We start from the raw sequence: 19,842 nt of genomic DNA, 5'->3' as shown, positions 1-19,842 counted from the left end.
TTCAGCATGAGGCCAATGGTGACTTTAAAACAGTTGCAGAGTTTAATGGCTGTGACAGGAGAAAACTGAAMTTGAATCAACAACATTGTAGTTACTCCACAATASTAACCTAATTGACAGAGTGAAAAAAAGTACAGAATAAAAATATTGCAAAACATGCATCCTGTTTGCAACAAGGCACTAAAGTAATACTGKAAAAAAAGTGGCAAAGCAATTAACTTTTTGTCAGAATACAAAGTGCTATTCAACATATTACTGACTACCACTCTCCATATTTTCAAGCATAGTGGTGGCTCCATGATGTTTTGGGTATGCTTGTTATTGTTAAGGACTGGGGAGACAAAATCCTAGAGGAAAACTTGGTTTAGTCTTCTTTCCACCAAACACTGGGAGATGAATTCACCTTTCAGCAGGATAATAACCTAAAATAGAAGGACAAATCTACACTGGAGTTGCTCACCAAGAAGACAGTGAATGTTCCTGAGTGGCCGAGTTACAGTTTTYACTTAAATCTACCAGAAAATCCATGGAAAGACTGAAAATGGTTGACTAGCAATGATCAACAACCAATTTGACAGAGCWTGATGAATTTAAAAAAGAATAATGGGCAAATGTTGCACAATCCAGTAGTGGAAAGCTATTAGAGACTTACCCAGAAAGACTCACAGCTGTAATTGCTGCCAAATTTGCATCTACAAAGTACTGACTCAGGGGTGTAAATACGMAATTTATGTAAATGYGATATTTCTGTATTTCCTTTTCATTACATAGAAACAAATCTAAAAACATGTTTTCACTTTGTGTGTGTGCGTGTGCCTGTGTTTATTCGTTTATCATGACATTTTTTATTTTCCTCATAGTGTTCCAGGCTGCTACAGTAAGGAAAGCAGACGTTGAGGGTTTATTTTTTCGAGTTTGGCTCTCTGAGTGCTGTGCTGGAGGTGGGCCTCCCCAGATTGGGACCCCTTTCCTTTCCTGTAGATGCATATGGGTTGTCTAAGGACACAGTGAACCAGGCTACCCAATCTCAGAGGGAAGGGGCCGGGCAGGGGGAGCGACGACTGGACGGACGGCCAGCTGGAAGGAATACATGAATAATCCTATAAACCCAAAACCGACCGGCTGGCTCAACCCTGTGCTTGTGGGAGAGGGGAGGGAGAGATGGGATTCGAAAAGAGAGAAGGGGAGGAGAKATGACGTGGGGCAGTAAAAGGAGGGACAGAGGATAGGTTCATGGAGGAAAATAAAATAAGTGAGAGAAAGAGAGATGGAGAGAGACAAGGGGGTTACACTTACACACAGTAATACATTTTAATTTCTCTAGCTACATGTATCTCTTTCCAGTAATGGGAGAATCAATACTGTAACCAGCAAAATTCGGCTTCATTGTTTTTGCACTGGATTTGAGAGCTAGTGCTACAAGTTGATGTTTCCTCCTGCTCACTCATCTGAGTAATGTCTTCCAGCTCATGTCATTGTGTGGTGATTGAGCCACTCTGAGGTGACCACCTATCAGACCTCTCCCCTCTCGTCCCTCTGTCTACCCCTCTCCTATGTCCCTCTCTCTGTTTCTGCACACAGACCTCCCATCGCCCTCTTCACTCCTCACCTTGCTCTCTCCCATTCTCCCCTCTCCTCCTCTCCTCCCCCTCTCCCCTTCGCTCCCATGTCCCTCTTTTCCCCTTCACAGCCCTTCTCCCATCTCTGTCCTCTCTCCCCCCTCCCTATCCCCCTTCTGCCGTCCTCTCTCCCCCCTCTCCCGTGTCGCAATCTCTTTCCCCATAGACCTTCTCCCATCCCCCTCATCTCTCTCCCCCTCAACGTTGTCCCTCTCTCCCCCTCTCTCCCCTCCTCTCACTCTCTCCCCCATCCCTCCTTGTCTCTGGGAATCTGTGTGAGTTTGTCTGGGTCCTGCTGGACAGTCTTTGTCCTGTGAACAGTGGAGGCCGGTCCTGCCCAAAGGGGCTACAGCCATCAATACCACACTGTGAGAGCCTCAGTCTTTCACTTCATATCGCTTTCTCTACAGGAATGCCTGAGCAGTGAGGTAAGACACACACCACAAACACACACACATGCACGTCAGTACGTACGCACGTGCAACAACACACACACACACACACACATGCATGCTAATACACACACACACAACATACAACACAAAGTGAATGAGTCATGTTTTTGTGTGTGAACCCTCTCACCCTGGACTCACATCCAGAGAGTCTTTCTCCTCCATCAGTCTCTGCAGAGCTTTCCCTCTATTAACAACCATCGGCTCCAATAGCCCTGGACCACTCTCCCCCATTCTCCCTCCCTCCCCCATTCTCCCCTCTCTTCCCCAGTCTCCCCAAGTCTCTGCCCCAGACTCTCCCTCACTCTCCCCATAGGCGCAGGCCCACTCTCCCCAAGTCTCTACCATCCTATTCTCCCCAGTCTCTAGTCCACTTTCCACCACTATCTTTCAGCCCATTCTCCCCCCTGTCTCCCCCATAGCCAAAGGTCTATCTCTCCCAGTCTCCCCTAGCCCCCACCCCACGGCGCCCATTCTCAGCCCAGTAACCCGTATCCCCCAGCTCCAGCCCCAGCCCCCCTATCCCCAGCCTCCATCCCCCACCCCATAGAGGAGCGGGCCCAGGGCAGACCGGRGAGTCTGTGTGGAGTGTAAATGACTGTGGCGATGAACAACTTCTCAGGGTGTCTAATCCCCAAATTAATGGTGTGCTAGACTTCAGATTTCAAACTCAAAGCTGCCTCCCAAATGGCACCCATTGGGCTCTGGTCAAAAGTAGTGCACTATGTAAGGAATAGAGTAGGATTTGGGCAGCTGCACAAAGAACATTGAGCAGCCTTCAGAGGGAGAGGGCTACAAAATAAACCCTCAAAATGGGTGTCAAATTAGTGTTTTCTGACAATGTGGTGTGGTGGAGCTTGAAAGACTGGAATATAGTAATGTGGAAATGCAGTTTGATGCTTATTGTCAAGAATCTTTCCTTGGACGTAGAACTGGGCTATTTCCGCTAGATAGGCCAGCTGCAAAGTTAAATTTGGCTATATTGTAAAAATGTGCTATTTGGTCTTAATTTAAGGTTAGGGTTAGGCATTMGGGTTAGCAGTGTAGTTAATGTTAGGGTTAAATAAATACCAGAGAAATTAAGCGAAAAAACGAATGTGTTGGTTGGATGTTAATACCAACGATACACCTGTAACTTGGCCAGACATGGGCAGAAAAGAATGGAACTTTGAGAAGAAGGAGGAGCATAACAGAGGAGGGCAATCAGAGTTGGTTGGATATACTATAAACGAAATATCTCTTTATTTCTGTATTTTTTTCTTTCTTACACCTTAGCCTGAGGTTTCTTTGGAAATAACATCTCACTTGGGTAAAAAATTWAATACAGGCAATTTCAGAAGAGGGCCTTGCAAAATCTCTACTTCACCTCTATTTCAGGTTTCATCCAAACCTCAATCTCAAAGCAGAAGCCTTGAGCAGCCTCACTACAATAGGGAGGAAGCAAAGGTGTGTGTTTGTGTGTGCCTGCGTGTGTGTAAAAAAGGTGTTTACAGCTGTTTAACTGGAGGTTAAGTACAGTATAGGGGGCCTCTGGAAGGTTTTTACGGACACGCAGGGGTCTCCGTGTTGTAATCTGGAATGAGGTGTGAGAGCAGGGCCCTGTTCAGTGGGACACACTAGCAATACAGAAAAGTTTGCAACCTGAAAAAGGATAAAGCTGTTGTAATTGGACAAGATCAGGTAGAACCTCCCCCTGCCTCCTCCCCCAAGTGACTGACTGGCCAATCAAATGTAGGGTATCAAAAGGAGTGCACTTTAAAGGGAATCGAGTTTCATTTTCACGTGTGTGTTTGTGTGTGTGTGTGTAGCTCAGTGACTAAACAAAAGGATCAACTCAGGACAGGGAACATCTCAGACTCACTGAGATGCTGAGAGTCGAGAAGCAGGTGAAACGTTTAATAAAACAACAAACATGGAACGAGCCAWCATAACAGTAGATTCTACACATAAACACGGGATCAATACTGACTGGGGAAAGAACCTAAGGGAGTGCCAGATATATAGGGGAGGTAATAAGTGAGGTAATGGAGTCCAGGTGTGCCTCATGATGACGTACAAGTGCGCGTAATGATTGATGTTAGGTGTACGTAATGACGGATCCCAGGACCGGTGGTTAGTATACTGGCGACGTCGAACGCCGGAGGGGAGGAGCGGGAGTATACGTGAAACTCACATTATTCTTTCTGTCTTCAAAATATGCAACAACAATTTCCCCAGAAAGTAACTAAGACAATTTGACCACACACTTTTKCAACTTTGCCATTTCGGGCATTCAATTTCAAATTCCCCTTTGGGTTCTATTTTAACAAATGCAATGGTGAATCTAAGAACTGGCATTAACGCTATATGTCCGTAGGTGTGTCATAAATATTTTTTCTATTTTAACAGCCTTTYTTATGAACACAGTAGCTGGCTGTTGTACAAAAGGGCTTGGTTTTGCTGAATAAACAAGTCCTAMGCGTGAAGAGGGCTTGGCCACTCACTGGCTAATCAAGGCATTCCATGGCTTAGTGCTGTATGCAWTTGTCTTAAATTCTGCAGGTTATTGACGGTCGTTGCGTTGTCATCAACTCCAATTCGGCTGTGGGCATGGAATATTCTTGTACTAATATTCTTGTCCATTGTGGATTGATAATACTGTTTATAAAACAGTATAGGCTACAGTGACAAGTGATAGCAAACAAATTTTAAAAATCCAGTGTTTGCACAATATGTTTGGAGTTTTGACAGCCAACATTGTTGTAACTGGCTTCAACGAGTATAGGCCTTTACGCCTCCTTCTAAAATAAAAAATACTAGGCTCCCGTAAATTGTATTGTATGGMTTAGGCAAGTTCTCAATAAGAAAATTGTAGCCTAGGCCTACTGATGATACTGTATAATAGAACAGAACATTTTGAATAGCCTATGTTTGCTAACCAGAGAAGAGGCGCTCTTTGGAAATGGGGATGGATACAAGCCGAATGGAGTATGCACTGCAGGTAGGCCTATGTGAATTGTGAATAATCCAAAAGCATGTCGGCAAAAGTCTCACGAGTAGACCATTTAGAAACATTTAATGGATAGGRTCCTTGGCTAATGCATGGCCTGGACAAGAAAGACACCAGACACATTGCTGTTCAACCAGCTTTCGTTGTAAGYGTATTTATTATTATAATTWTTWAAAATMTAAACTTTATTTAACTAGGCAATTCAGTTAACTTTTGTCAATAGGGGGGCGCTATTTTCACTTTGTAAAAAATCGTGCCCAAATTAAACTGCCTCGWACTCTATTCTTGCTCGTACAATATGCATATTATTATTACTATTGGATAGAAAACACTCTCAAGTTTCTAAAACCGTTTGAAWTATATCTSTGAGTAAAACAGAACTCATTTTGCAGCAAACTTCCTGACAGGAAGTGAAAAATCTGAAATCGAGGCTCTGTTCCAGGGCCTTCCTATTCATTTGCTTGAAATCTATGGATATACATGCACTTCATACGCCTTCCACTAGATGTCAACCACGGCAGTGGGAGGTGGAATGGGGTGTCTAGCTTGATCTGAGGTCGAACAAGAGCTCTTGAATGACGTGACCCCAATTTCCTTTGTCTAGCAAGGCGCGGGAAGGACATCGACATTGGCTTCTGAAAAGCGTTCGGTATAGACGTCTAATAACTCCGGCTTTTTGATTTATATTGTATATATCATGTGATAAATCATCGTAAAGTATGTTTTTTCAATATAGTTTTATCAGATTATTGAACGTTTATATTTTGGCGTTTTCCGTTCTCTGCTTTGGTGAAGATGGACATCTTCGCACCACTTGGCTAACTAAGGTTGCTAATTCGACAGGCGAAGAGGACATTCTAAAACCAAACAACATTTAATCTGGACAAAGGACTCCTTGTACAAGATTCTGATGGAAGCTCAGCAAAAGTAGGAACCATTTATGATGTTATTTCGTATTTCTGTGGAAAATGTTTAGTTCTATTTTCCCCCTCATTGCAGGTGCTGTCTCGCTATAACGTAAGCTGTATGTCGTACTAAAGTTATTTAAAAAATCTAACACGGCGATTGCATTAAGAACTAGTGTATCTTTCATTTGCTGTACAACATGTATTTTTTAGTAAAGTTTATGATGAGTTCTTTGATTAGATTAGGTGACTGTCCAAAATATCTCCGGATAATTTTGTGCAGTTTGGCTACGTATTCACATTGTAAAACCACGATTTGTACCGCTAAATTATGCAATTTCTTGACAAAAATATATGTATTGTGTAACATGATGTTATAGACTGTCATCTGATGAAGTTTGTCAAGGTTAGTGATTATTTTATATCTTTGCTGTTTTTTGCGATCGCTACCTTTGCGTGAATGAATGCGGTTGTGTGTTGGCTATTTGGTAAGCTAATATAATGCTATATTGTGTTTTCGCTGTAAAACACTTAAAAAATCGAATATTGGCTGGATTCACAAGATGTTATCTTTCATTTGCTGTACACCATGTATTTTTCATAAATGTTTATGATGAGTATTAGTTATTCACGTTGCTCTCTGTAATTATTCCGGCTGCTTTGATTATATTTTTTTATGGTAGCTGCAATGTAAAAAACTATGATTTTATACCTCAAATATGCACATTTTCGACAAAACATAGATTTATTGTATAACATGTTATAAGAGTGTGAGCTGATGAAGTTGTTTCTTGGTTAAGTGACTAATTATATCTCTATTGGTCGGTTTTGTGATTAGCTACCTATGCGGTATTTTTTTTTGTATGAAAAATGCGGTTGGAGTCTTTTCTATTTGGTTAGCTAATAGAAATTACATATTGTGTTTTCGCTGTAAAAATTTAAAAATCGGAAATGCATGCTGGTCACAAAGATGTGTATCTTTATTTGTGTGTCGTTGGACTTGTGATTTCATGATATTTAATGCATAGTATTTACTTGTGCGCTATGCGTCTAGGCTATGCTAGTCAGCTTTTTACTGATGAGGATGCTCCCGGATCCGGGATGGTGACCAAGCTAGAACGTTAAGAAACAAATTCTTATTTACAATGACGCCTACCAAAAGCAAAAGACTCCTGTGGGGAAATAGGCCTGGATTAAAATAATACAAAATAATATAGGACAAAACACACAATCAAACAAGAGAGACCACACCACAACATAAGAGGACACTAAGACAACAACAATAGCAAGGCAGCTACACATGACAACACAGCATGGTAGCAAACACCACATGACAACAAACTGTAACGAACGTCGTAATCCTCCTCGTCTGAGGAGAGCAAGGATCGGACCAAAACGCAGCGTGTATGTATCCATATTTATTTGAATACTTTTAAACACGAACAAAAACAATAAACAGAACGAAAACCAACGACGCTACCAGTCCTGAACTTGAAACATATTAAAACATGAACGCACGCACACAGGGACAATCACCCACAAACAAACAGTGAACAACACAGCCTACCTAAATATGGTTCCCAATCAGAGACAACGTAAAACACCTGCCTCTGATTGAGAACCATATCAGGCCAATCAGACACACCTAAACCAATGAGACACATAACATAGACTACACCCACCCAGCTCACGTCCTGACCAACTAAACAAGACTAAACAAAGGAAATAAGGTCATGAACGTGACAACAACATGGTAGCAACACAACATGATAGCATCACAACATAATACAAATATTATAGGGCACAGACAACTGCACAAAGGGCAAGAAGATAGAGACAACAATACATCACACAAAGCAGCCACACCTGTCAGTAAGAGTGTCCATGATTGAGTCTTTGAATGAGGAGATTGAGATAAAACTGTCRAGTGTGAGTGTTTGTTGCAGCTCGTTCCAGTTGCTAGCTGCAGCGAACTGAAAAGAGGAGCGATCCAGGGATATGTGTGCTTTGGCGACCTATAACAGAAAGTGACTGGCAGAACGGGTGTTGTTTGTGGAGGATGAGGGCAATAGATATCTCAGATAGGGGGGAGTGAGGCCTAGGAGGGGTTAATAAATAAGCATCAACACGTGGGTATACAGAGAGGACCAGTTTACAGAGGAGTATAGAGTGCAGTGATGTGTCCTATAAGGAGCATTGGTGTCAAATCTGATGGCCGAATGGTAAAGAACATCTCTTCGCTCGGGAGCACCCTTACCTGCCGATCTATAAATMATGTCTCCGTAATTTAGCATGGGTAGGATGGTCATCTGAATCAGGGTTAGTTTGGCAGCTGGGGTGAAAGAGGAGCGATTACAATAGAGGAAACCAAATCTAGATTTAACTTTGGCCTGCAGCTTTGATATGTGCTGAGGAAAGGACAGTGCACCATCTAGCCATACTCCCAAGTACTTGTATGAGGTGACTACCTCAAGCTCTAAACCCTCAGAGGTAGTAATCACACCTGTGGGAAGAGGGGCATTCTTCTTGACCTTGACCAAACTACATGACCTTTGTTTTGGAGGTGTTCAGAACAAGGTTAAAGGCAGAGAAAGCTTGTTGGACACTAAGAAAGCTTTGTTGTAGAGCATTTAACACAAAATCCGGAGATTGGCCAGAGTATAAGACTGTATCATCTGCATATAAATGAATGGGAGAGCTTCCTACTGCCTGAGCTAAGTTGTTGATGTAAATTGGGAAGAGCGTGGGGCCTAGGATCGAGCCTTTGGGTACTCCCTTGGTGACAAGCAGTGGCTGAGGCAGCAGATTTTCTCACTTCATACACTGCACTCTTTGAGAGAGGTAGTTAGCAAACCAGGCCAAAGACCCCTCAGAGACACCAATATTCCTTAGCCAGCCCACAAGAATGGAATGGTCTACCGTATCAAAAGCTTTGGCCAAGTCAATAACAAATAGCAGCACATATGCTAGCAAGGGCAATGGTGACATCATTGAAAAACCTTTAAGGTTGCAGTGACACATCCATAACTTGAGCGGAAACCAGTTGTAGCCTACTATAACATTTGGCTAACGGACCTTAAACCATTGACTCAGGTACCGGTACCCACTGTAAATAGCCTAAATATGTTTTTTACATGTCTTACTTTTTATTCAAATTTTACTTTAGTTTGTTTAGTAAATATTTTCTTAAAACTATTTCTTGAATGCACTGTTGGTTAAGTGCTTGTAAGTAAAGTATTTCACCTTATGTCTTCACCCGTTGTATTCGGCGCGTGTGACAAATTAAATTTGATTTGATAGTGCTCTTTTTTTTCAAATGAAAACAAAACATTGTCACAGGAAAAAAACGTTATGTTTTCTAAAAGAGTGTCACCAGATTATCTCATCTCTCTTCCATGATGGGAATATAGCCTACATAGAGAGGTTTCTACACACATCCAAATATAACAGAAGCTAAATTAAATTAATGTAATAGCCAACATAGATTAAAAGGGTTGTCCGCTCACTGTTTTACTACTGCCAAACTTTATTTTTTAAAGCTTTGGTGATTAAGATTTATTTCAAAACAGTCTCACGAGCCAAACCCTTTCTTGAGAGTCTTGACGAGGCTGGCGGTCACAAAATTTCGTCAGCAGTGATTGTCACGAATAACTGCCGGGCCCCGGATTGACCGTTAAGTAACATTAAACACATTTAGCATCTTCCTGGCTTACACATAGCCAACAAGCAACTGATACAGACCGTTGAATCTACATTTAAAAAGTATAAAACCATTAATATAGGCTACAACAATAAATCACAAAAATCCATTATTTATTTTAGACAGGTCTAGAGAAACATGATATGAAAAATGTTGTCTATTTAGAAGACCAGAATAGCATACTCTGAGTTGTCCTTATGTTAGGTCCTGATCTGGCTATGCCATATGGCTGTGGATACACTGATTTAGCAGACAAGATTTGCTTAGAATTCTGTGGCAAATATATAGTAATTTATAGTATGAAGATCAATTGAACAAAGCTGAATAAATTGAAAGGATATTTTCCAAACGATTTGAGGATGCGCACATGCGGCGATTCCTGTTGAGCGGTTAACAAAGAAACAGGTACTCCTATATGCTTAATCTTTTGTTATTTATGTAACTTTACCTGTGATACAAACGTTGGGCTATGTTTTGATTTCTAATACATTCTAAGGCTGCGTGATGATATTCGAAAAAGAAGCATGAAAGTATGAGTTTTGCTTTGTTTTTTTGTGCTGCTGCATACACTTCATCAGTCTGACATTCACAATATTGACACACTTGATAATGCTTGAATTTCTTGGTGGCATCCCCTTTGTGTGGCCGTAATGCCCCTTAAAATCCATGCCTTTGCGACCTTGGTTGATATTATAATTTGAATTCCCTTCTCTCTGCGTTCTGTGTGCTTCCAAGCACCATCTCATCAATGGTCTCTTTCACATGATCGGTGTTTCTCAGAGGCACAAGGTAAGACCACAATGGGACGCAACTGCGCGCGTTCCTTATCCAAATCCAAGGCACATGTTGAAGGGATTGAAGAACTGTCACATTACTTTTCGTCAGCCAACAAGATGAATAGACTAACAGCAAAACCATGCTATGTCAGTCTACTATCATCATATACAAAAGTTGCGTATTCTATTCTGTGTGAGAAATAAATATTCCAAACATAGTCTGGGACAGTTTGGATGTGATGATCCCAAATGATACACACCCCCCCCCCCCCCGCAAAAAAAATAAAAATCACACAAGAGGCTGAAGCACAGATCCGAACGTTTAGCTATAATGTTGATAAACTATTGGCTATGTCTTCACATTATAAGCATAGTATGTGCACATGGAGTAGGCTATAACCGCAAATGTCCATTGCTGGAAACACATTATGAAAGTACAGCAATGCAATTAGCATGAAATGCTTTTATTATAAAGGTGCTTTTTATGGTGAAAATGTTCCCCAAACTGAAACTCACCCACTGCGTGTGTCGCAGTATGCATATTTCTTGCTTAAGCTGGGCATCTGTTGAGTCGGAAGTTTACATACCTAGCCAATACATTTAAACTCAGTTTTCACAATTCTGACATTTAATCCTCGTAAAATGTCCTGTTTTTACGTCAGTTAGATCCCACTTTATTTAAGAATGTGAAATGTCAGAATAATAGTAGAGAAAATGATTTATTTCAGCTTTTTTTCTTTCATTACGTTCCCAGTGGGTCAGAAGTTCTACATACCTAATTAGTATTGATAGCATTGACTTTAATAGTTTAACTTGGTCAAACGTTTCGGGTAGCCTTCCACAAGCGTCACACTAGAAGTTGGGTGCTTTTGCCCATTCCTCCTGACAGAGCTGGTGTAACTGCGTAGTTTCTAGGCCTCCTTGCTCGCACCACCTTTTTCAGTTCTGCCCACAAATGTTCTATAGGATTGAGGTCAGGGTGTTGTGATGGCCACTCCAAACTTGACTTTTTGTCCTTAAGCCATTTTCGCCAACTTTGGAAGTATGCTTGTATTGTCCATTTTGAACCATTTGCGACCAAGCTTTAACTTCCTGACTGATTGTTGAGATGTTGCTTCAATATATCCACATTAAATTTCCTGTTCATGAGGCCATCTATTTGTGAAGTGCACGTCCTATCAGCAAGACCCACAATATGCTCCACCCTGCTTTCGACGTTGGGATGGTGTTCTTTGGCTTGCAAGCCTCCCCCCTTTTCCTCCAAACATAACAATGGTCATTATGGCCTAACAGTTCTATTTTTGTTTCATCAGACCAGAGAACATTTCTCCAAAAAGTATCATCTTTGTCCCCATGCGCAGTTGCACAGTGTAGTCTGGCTTTTTTATGGCGGTTTTGGACCAGTGGCTTCTTTCTTGCTGAGCGGCCTTTCAGGTTATGTCGATATAGGACTCATTTTAATGTGGATATAGATACTTTTGTACCTGTTTCCTCCAGCATCTTCACAAGGTCCTTTGCTGTTGCTCATGGTTTGATTTGCACTTAATGAACCAAAGTACATTCATCTCTAGGAGACAGAACGCGTCTCCTACCTGAGCGGTATGATGGCTGTGTGGTCCCATGGTGTTTATAGTTGCGTATTATTGTTTGTACAAATGAAATTGGTACCTTCAGGCGTTTGGAAATTGCTCCCAAGGATGAACCAGACTTATGGAGGTCTACAATTGTTTTGTAGACATCCACATCAGCCAAGACCACAACAACTTGTGGAGGTCTTGGCTGATTTCTTTTGATTTTCCCATGATCAAGCAAAGAGGCACTGAGTTTGAAGGTAGGCCTTGAAATACATCCACAGGTACACCTCCAATTGACTCAAATGTTGTCAATTAGCCTATCAGAAGTTTCTAAAGCCATGACATAATTTTCTGGAATTCTCCAAGCTGTTTAAAGGCACAGTCAATTTAGTGTATGTAAACTTCTGACCCACTGGAATTGTGATATAGTGAATTATAAGTGAAATAATCTGTCTGTAAACAATTGTTTGAAAAATTACTTGTGTCATGCACAAAGTAGATGGCCTAACCGACTTGCCAAAACTATAGTTTGTTAACAAGAAATGTGTGGAGTGGTTGAAAAATGAGTTTTAATGACTCCAACCTAAGTGTATGTAAACTTTCGACTTCCTTCACAAGTGATAGGATTATATTGTCACCCAACAGACTATTCTTGATTTAATCTTGTCTTTACATTTGTATTGATTTAGAATGGACCATTGTCATGCACCTGTCTCAAAACGGGCAGGGGAAATAAAGTACATGTAATCTATGCAGTTACGTAGCAAATGGACAACACTTTTCCCCTGGTTTGTTTTCATGCCAGCCAGGTAGGCTATACTCCTGTTGTAAAGACAAGCAATATATAGTGGGGCTAGCCTATAGAAAGCTGATCCTCCTCTTTTTAATAGAAGCCATCACTGTTTTCTCACGCAATTGCATAGCATATAGAAATGTTGCGCAACATGAGCACATGGGCTCTCATGAAGTGTTAAATTAGATTTTCGATTACATTTGCATTGATGTCAGAGTGATAAGACGGACAATAGAGTGGCTGAGCTAACCAGAACAATTAGCATTGTTTGGTAGGCTACCAATGACATCAGCAGCATCAGTTGGAGAAGCCTAATCACGTCGACTAAAACGCTAACTTGGCATTTGATTGCATCATGACTCGTGACCGCCGATGTGGCGGTGATACGGTCACCGTAACAGCCCTAGTCTTGACTACTAAGAGACCAAAAACAGCCTTCATTGAGAGGAGGGGAGGCTATGCCTGGTCAGATATTGCCATTAGTGGTGCAGCTTTTTGTTCAGCCACACCTCCCACATTGCTAATAACCCATCCGCAAACACCCGATTAATATGTGATGAAGTGAAAATCTGAGGCCCGCAACTGACCTAACAGCACATAAGCATTAGGAAGCAGATTATTCAGTCAACCTTTTATCTGTTCTTGATTATGGTGATATTATTTATTAAAACTTCTTGTCAATAGGGGGCGCTATTTTCACTTTGGAAAAAATCGTGCCAATTTAAACGGCCTCGTACTCTATTCTAGATCATACAATATGCATATTAGTTACTATTCGGATAGAAAACTTCTCAAGTTTCTAAATCTGTTTGAATTATATCTGTGAGTAAATCAGAACTCATTTTGCAGCAAACTTCCAGACAGGAAGTGAAAAATCTGAAAACGAGGCTCTGTTTCAGGCCTGCCTATTCAATTGCCTAATATTTATCGATATGCATACATTCATACGCTTCCACTAGATGTCAACAGGCAGTGGAAGGTGGAATGGGGTGTCTAGCTTGATCTGAGGTCGAACAAGAGCTTTTTGGAGTGGCAGGTCAGAATTTCCTTTCTCTACCTAGGCGCGAAGCACTCCATATTGTCTTCTGATAAGCGCTCGGTATACACGGCTAATATCTCGCGCTCTGATTTTATTTGATACATGTGATAATAACATCGTAAAGTATGTTTTTTCAACCGAGTTTTTCTAGGTTATTCAAGCGTTTATTGGGACTTTGGAGTTTTCCGTCTTTGCGTCGAGAGAAATTGGGAACGTCATCAACATTGGCTAGCATTGTGGCGCGAATTCGACAGGAAGAAAGGACATTCTAAAACCAACAACGATTTATTCTGGACCTAGGACTCCTTGTACAAGTTTCTGATTGGAAGCTCAGCAAAAAGTAAGAAAATTTAATGATGTATTTCGTATTTCTGTGGAAAATGTTATTTCTATTCTCCTCCGTTTTGGCGGGCGCTGTCTCGCAATACGCAAGCGTTTTGTTATGGTAAAGTTATTTTTAAAAATCTAACACGGCGGTTGCATTAATTCTTGTCACTACAGGGGGTGCTGTTTAAACTTCGACATTTTGCGTCTCCAAATTAAATGCCTCGTACTCATTCTTGCTCGTCATATGCATATTAATTATTATCTATTGGATAGAAACAATCTTTAGTTTCTAAAAAACCGTTTGAATTATGTCTGTGGGTGACACAGAACTCTTTCCTACCAGCGGAAAATCATGACAGGACTTGCGAAGGTCTGAAAACTAGGCTCTGATCTCGGATCAGTTTTAAAACTCTGTGTGTGCCCTATGGATCGAAATGAACTGCACCCGCCTTCCCCTGGATGTCAGTAACCATGAGAAGTGGAAATGGTGTTTCTACGTATTTGTCAGGGCTTATAAAAGGGCAAGGAACGAGGTGCGCTCTCCCTTTTCGACTTCCGCCATTACGCAACGCAAGACCCAGGATGCAATTTTGAAACGGCTCAGTTATTCGGCCTTAGATATGTCCGTCTGTAATTTAATTCGGTATAGGTGTTAGAAACATCATAACGAAGTTATTTGAAACCGATTTATATCAGTTTTGCGAGTATAGTTGCTATTTTCGGAATTTTCGTAGTATTGCGTTTGAGGATTTGGACATGTGTGTGCAGGTGCTACTGTTAGCTGCTAGTTCCGAAGTTGAAGTGGACGTTTTACAACAAAGCAACGATTCTTTTGGACAAAAGGACACCTTGCCCAAGATTCTGATGGAATGAGCTCGTCCAAAAGTAAGAACTATTTATGATTTTATTCCGTATTTATGTGGAAAATGTAACGCATTTTTCGGCCAATATTGCGGCACTAGTCTGGCTGTAACGCACACTGTATGTCTATTAAGGTTAATTTAAAAAATCTAAATCAGGCGGTTGCATTATAACAATGCATCTTTCATTAGCTGTCCAACCTGTATTTTTTTTAGTCATCTAATCGATAAATAATCGTAAACTTAGGTGCCCTTCCAAGATTGGCCGGCCAGAATGCATGCCATGTTTTGACTGATTACATGCAATAACCAGATTTGTGGATGCTAAATATGCACATTTTCGAACAAACTCTATATGCCTTGTGTAATATGATGTTACAGGACTGTCTCTGAAGAATTCTGAGAAGGTTAGTGAAAAAATTTATATATTTTGGTGGTGATAACGTTATCGCGCTTTTGCCTCGAATCAATGCTGGGGTGATGTTAGCTCATGTGGTATGCTAATATAACGATATATTGTGTTTTCGCTGTAAAAACACTTAGAAAATCTGAATATATTGTCTGGATTCACAAGATGTTGGGCTTTCATTTGCTGTAGCGCTGTGTATTTTTCAGAAATGTTTTAGATGAGTAATTAGGTAATAACGTGCTCTCTGTAGTTATTCTAGTCGCTTTGGGTGAGTTTTGTGTGATAGTTGGCTGCAATGGTAAACTGTGATTTATACCTGAAAATGCACATTTTCTAAAAAAACATATGCTATACCATAAATATGTTATCAGACTGTCATCTTATGAGTGTTTCTTGGTTAGTGGCTATATATATCTTTATTTAGTCGAATTAGTGATAGCTACTGATGGAGTAAAAAAATGGTGACAAAAAAAAGTTGTGTCTTTTGCTATGGTGGTTAGCTAATAGAAATACATATTTTGTCTTCCTGTAAAACATTTTAAAAATCAGAAATGATGGCTGGATTCACAAGATGTTGGGCTTTCATTTGCTGTATGCTGTGTATTTTTTCAGAAATGTTTTAGGATGAGTATTTTGGTAATTGACGTCGGTCTCTGTAATTATTCCGGCTGCTTCCAACGCTATTTCAGATTGCAGCTGCAATGTAAGAACTGTGATTTATACCTGAAATATGCACATTTTTCTAAAAAACATATGCTATACCATAAATATGTTATCAGACTGTCATCTTATGAAGTTGTTTCTTGGTTAGTGGCTATATATATCTTTATTTAGTCGAATTAGTGATAGCTACTGATGGAGTAAAAAAATGGTGGACAAAAAAAAGTTGTGTCTTTTGCTATGGTGGTTAGCTAATAGAAATACATATTTTGTCTTCCCTGTAAAACATTTTAAAAATCAGAAATGATGGCTGGATTCACAAGATGTTGGGCTTTCATTTGCTGTATGCTGTGTATTTTTCAGAAATGTTTTAGGATGAGTATTTTGGTAATTGACGTCGGTCTCGTAATTATTCCGGCTGCTTCCAACGCTATTTCAGTTTGCAGCTGCAATGTAGAACTGTGATTTATACCTGAAATATGCACATTTTCTAAAAAAACATATGCTATACCATAAATATGTTATCAGACTGTCATCTTATGAAGTTGTTTCTTGGTTAGTGGCTATATATATTCTTATTTAGTCGAATTAGTGATAGCTACTGATGGAGTAAAAAAATGGTGGACAAAAAAAAGTTGTGTCTTTTGCTATGGTGGTTAGCTAATAGAATACACTTTTGTCTTCCCTGTAAAACATTTAAAAATCGAAATGATGGTGGGATTCACAAGATCTGTATCTTTCATTTGGTGTCTTGGACTTGTGATTTCATGAACATTTGATAATATGATATCCCTGTGGCTTTAGGCTAGGCTATGCTAGTCAGCTTTTTTGATGGGGGGGATCCCGGATCCGGGTTTGTGACTCGTTAGAGTTTTAGGAACCAGTGTATCTTTCATTTGCCATACAACAAGTATTTTATGTAGAGTTTATGATGAGTTCTTTGGTCAGATTAGGTGAGTGTCCAAAATAGCTCCGGACATTCTGGTGAATCGATGCTACATATTCACAATGTATAACCACGGTTTGCAGCTCTAAATATGCACATTTTCTAACAAAACATAAGTGTATTGTATAACCTCATGTTATAAGACTGTCATCTGATGAAGTTGGTCAAGGTTAGTGATTAATTTTATATCTTTTGCTGGTTTTTGCGAATGCTATCTATGCGGTGAATAAATGCGGTTGTGTGTTTGGCTATTGTGGTAAGCTAATATAATGCTATATTGTGTTTTCGCTGTAAAACACTTAAAAAATCGGAAATATTGGCTGGATTCACAAGATGTTTATCTTTCATTTGCTGTAACCATGTATTTTTCATAATGTTTTATGATGAGTATTTAGTTATTTCACGTTGCTCTCTGTAATTATTCTGGCTGCTTTGGTGATATTTTTGATGGTAGCTGCAATGTAAAACTATGATTTATACCTCAAATATGCACATTTTCGACAAAACATAAATTTATTGTATAACATGTTATAAGACTGTCATCTGATGAAGTTGTTTCTTGGTTAGTGACTAATTATATCTCTATTTGGTCGGTTTTGTGATAGCTACCTATGCGGTAGAAACATGGTGAAAATATGCGGTGAGTCTTTGGCTATTGTGGTTAGCTAATAGAAATACATATTGTGTTTTCGCTGTAAACATTTAAAAATCGGAAATGATGCTGGATTCACAGATGTTTATCTTTCATTTGCTGTATTGGACTTGTGATTTCATGATATTTATATGCTATTATTTACTTGTGGCGCTATGCTAGGCTATGCTAGTCAGCTTTTACTGATGAGGATGCTCCGGATCCGGGATGGGTGTTAAGTAAAGGTTAAAGTGCAGCTGCTACTACTCAAACCTTTGGATGCCATCTATCATCGTGCCCATAATTTTTGTTACATGTGAGAGTTTTGATATCATCTCTGCATTCTATATCAAAAGTTTGCTGAACTTAGCTAAAGACCTGAAGATCTCTACATTACTCCTTTTTGTTTACAAGGCCTACTTCATAAATGTTTATATTGGTTAACTCTTGAGGTTCCTAGGGTCTCCACCGAGCTAGGTAAATCTGCTTTTAGTTTTAAAGCACCGTATTGCTTGAACCAAATTCTAAATACATTTAATCTTAATGTTCTGGTGCGTGGGAGTTTAGAGTTTGATTCGGTACTAATTTCTGGAGGAATGTAACAATTTTTCTCAGTGATTTGTATGTTTTACTTGTGCTTCCCATGACTGTGTTTTTGTATTTTATATACAGTATAATATTCAAAAGTATGTGGACACCCCTTCAAGTTAGAGGATGTGACTATTTCAGCACACCCGTTGCTGACAGGTGTTAAAATCGAGCACACAGCCATGTAATCTCCATAGACAAACATTGGCATGTGTAGAATGGCCTTACTAAAGAGCTCAGTGACTTTCAACATGGCACCGTCATAGGATGCCACCTGTCCAACAAGTCAGTTGGTCAAATTTCTGCCCTGCTAGAAAAAAWTCCTGTTTCAGCATGACAATTTATTTATATGTTTTACCTTTATTTAACTAGGAAAGTCAGTTAAGAACAAATTCTTATTTTCAACAGTGGGTTAACTGCCTTGTTCAGGGGCAGAACGACAGATTTGTACCTTGTCAGCTCGGGATTCGATCTTGCAAACTTTCGGTTACTTGTCCAACGCTTTAACCACTAGACTACGCTGCCGCCCCAATGCCCCCATGCACAAAGCTAGGTCCATACAGAAATGGTCTGTCAAGATTGGTGTGGAAGTACTTGACTGGCCTGCACAGAGCTCTGACCTCAACCCCATCGAACACCTTTGGGATGAATTGGAATGCCGACTGCGAGCCAGGCCTAATTGCCCAATATCAGTGCCTGACCTCACTAATCCTCTTGTGGCTGAATYGAAGCAGGTCCCCACAGCAACATCTAGTGGAAAGCCTTCCCAGAAGAGTGGAGGCTGTTATAGCAGAAAAGGGGGGACCAACTCCATATTAATTATTATTATTACACAACCCCTTGTCTGTCTTCACACGTCATTAGAGCACGATATATGTTTGTTGTTGTTGAACGCTGTCGAACGCTGAACCTGAAACCTGTCGAACGCTGAAACCTGAACTAAGGACCTCAGTTTAAAAGCTGAAAGTGTTTTTATATATTTTTATTTTATTTTGAGTCCTGCGGCTCTGTTGGGCTAAATTGCTGTGAGCGCTGCTATCTGTCCCGGGATCCTGACAGATTCCGTATAGGGGGAGAGACGCAAAAGCCCAGCTAGCCTTTGCTGGCTCGGCGGTCTCAAATGGAGGCCGCTATTAAACCTTTCCAGTTCTGCAGGAGCTGTGTTTACTGCTTTGTTCCAGGACAATGTGGACAGCGCTGACTTTCAATGTAGCAACAGCTTGCTTACGGAGGACTACAGGAGCTACTCTTAGCAAGCAAGTAGCAAACCTACATAAGCTACTGGGTAACCTATGCCCACCTACTTTTTTTCTGGTCCGCACATGTCAGTTCTAGGCTCAACATCTCCATGGAAACCACCGTTGCCAGAGGACCCCTTCTTCGACTTCCACGGCGAGTGACGTACCTCTATGGCTGGTTGGTGGTCGAGATAAGCTCCGTTCTCCAGGGAAGGGAGAGACCCCTTCGGGGATGGAACCCTGCCTAGCACCGGCCAGTCGCTGTGTAGAGCCGGCACGGCGGCGAATCTTCCACCAGACCAGAACGGTGTCCGGCTACTGGGGTAGAAGAAAAAG

Source organism: Salvelinus sp. IW2-2015, linkage group LG4q.1:29, assembly GCF_002910315.2.
Source record: "Salvelinus sp. IW2-2015 linkage group LG4q.1:29, ASM291031v2, whole genome shotgun sequence".
Classification (NCBI taxonomy): domain Eukaryota; kingdom Metazoa; phylum Chordata; class Actinopteri; order Salmoniformes; family Salmonidae; genus Salvelinus; species Salvelinus sp. IW2-2015.
Note: the sequence above shows the minus strand (reverse complement) of the source record.